This window comes from Jaculus jaculus, chromosome 12 (genome assembly GCF_020740685.1).
Source record: "Jaculus jaculus isolate mJacJac1 chromosome 12, mJacJac1.mat.Y.cur, whole genome shotgun sequence".
Taxonomy (NCBI): Eukaryota; Metazoa; Chordata; class Mammalia; order Rodentia; family Dipodidae; genus Jaculus; species Jaculus jaculus.
In genome coordinates, this window is record NC_059113.1 from 786,362 (window position 1) to 788,489 (window position 2,128).

Sequence of the window (2,128 nt, forward strand, 5' to 3'; positions counted from 1 at the left end):
GAAATGGAGGACTAATGAAGATTTTTTCTTCTTGGATGAATATGCTCAGACAATCTGTGGCTTAATCCCAACAAAATGATTATGTATCAGGAGAAGGAAGTACTCATGATTCAGAGTTTCATTAAAGGGGGTGAGATATTAACATCTCATAGTGAAAACAAATTTCTGGCAATAAAGGCCAAAGCACTGTATAATAAAGTCTGAGCTCCTGGCAATGGACCATTTTAAACTTAACTGCCATCCTAATTTCATAATTTACACATGTCACAGAGGCAAGCAAATTAGAAACACGACTATGTCATAGCTGAGTAGTTGAAGAAGGAATGCATTTGTTTGGTAAAAAGTCATCTAGTCGGATCATTGAATATAAAATGAAGAGCTATATTTAGAAGACTAGAAAACTTGTTGTTCAGTACATATATTTCTTCTACAAAGGAATGGGACTGTTATAATTACCATAGGAAATTACAATGTTTAATATATCATACACATTACCTGCAAGTACATTTTAGTAACAGTAACATCACACCTAAAAGGTACACATTCACATTCACTAAAGTTATTTAATGAGGCAATTTTAGAATGAGTTTTTAAACTTTCTCTTTCCTCTTTTCTCTCTCTGTCTCTCTACCCTTTAAATTCTGCAATGCTGGGCTAGAGATATGCTGACGCTGCAATAGTAATATCAAAAAGAGGGGTATTTTTCTCTGTAAAATCCTTAAAAGCACATAAAATGCCTTGGTAGGTAACAACAGTATTCAGTATCTGCTTAAAATTTTAAGTTCACCTCCCATTCTCTTCACTATAATTTTCACATTTTAATTATGTATTTATTTTGATTGTTTGCATGCAAGTACACCAATTAATCTATTATTTTAACATTAAACCCATTTTGAAGGCAAAATAATTTTGCTATTTTATAAAAGCAATGAAGACACATTTTTCGGGACGCTGAAAGACAAATCTTTAATGTTCACACTTGCTGCTTTGCCTGGGCTTCTGCTTCCTTTGAACCAGGTGGGACTGTCAAGCCTAAAAAGGCATAAACTGCATTGTTTTCTCTGGCTTCAAAGAAGGCATCATAGTCCCCACGGTACTGGCTTTCATTGAAAATCTGTGGTGGCAGGGGGTACCCTGTGGCTGGTCAACTGTCTTCAGGCACATTTTCTCTCATCCACGTGCGATTCTTTTTCTTCAAATCCTATTTTATTAGCGTCTAGGAAACCAAGCACATCTTGCTGTTTCTTCTTAATTGCTGTAGACCCAGAAGAAGATGCAATGTACACACGGATCACCATCCTGGGCACCACGGCAGGCGCTGGGAGGAAGACTCCTAAAAGGGGTGGTGGAGCAGCTGCAGCAGTGTCTGGAATGGAGCTGGGAGCCTAGGGCAATTTTTTTTTTTGTTGTTGTTGTTGTTGTTTTTTTGTTTTTCAAGGTAGGGTCTCACTCTAGCCCAGGCTGACCTGGAGTTCACTATGGAGTCCCAGGTTGGCCTTGAACTCACGGCGATCCTCCTACTTCTGCCTCCCAAGTGCTGGGATTAAAGGCGTGCGCCACCATGCCCGGCTCTAGGGAAAATTTTTTGTTTATTTATTTATTTGGGTTTTTGAGGCAGGTTCTCACTCTAGCTCATGCTGACCTGGAATTCACTATGTAGTCTCAGGGTGGCCTTGAACTCATAGCGATCCTCCTGATCCTCTTACCTCTGCCTCTGAGTGCTGGGATTAAAGGTATGTGCCACCATGTCTAAATTTAAAAAAAACTTAAAGGAAATAACACAAGCCATATTTTCTAATCACAATGCAATAAAAGTGTTAAAGTCTCAAGGCTTCCTATCCATCCCACTTTCTCCCCTACCACCTGCTTCAATTCCACAGATCTCACCAACCTGACTCCTTCCCTGAGTACCAGCCAACACCGCCATTTCTCCACAAGATCCTCCCTCACTGGATAGCTGGCCCTCCCCAAAGGCATAAAAAAACCCAGATGCCTCAAAGTCTTTCTCTTTTTCAGGCCCTCTTTCCTGAAGTAAGATGCATGTTCTCTATCTCTATTTTGTATCTCCCCCTCTCTCTCTCTCTCTCTCTCTCTCTCTCTCTCTCTCTCTCTCTCTCTGTCTCAGCCT

General features: G+C 40.2%; 1 pseudogene; it reads right to left on the bottom strand.

The window, feature by feature from the left end:
• Positions 1-955: 955 nt before the first annotated feature.
• LOC101613206 lies at positions 956-1,312 on the bottom strand (annotated as a pseudogene).
• Between the last annotated feature and the right edge of the window lie 816 nt (positions 1,313-2,128).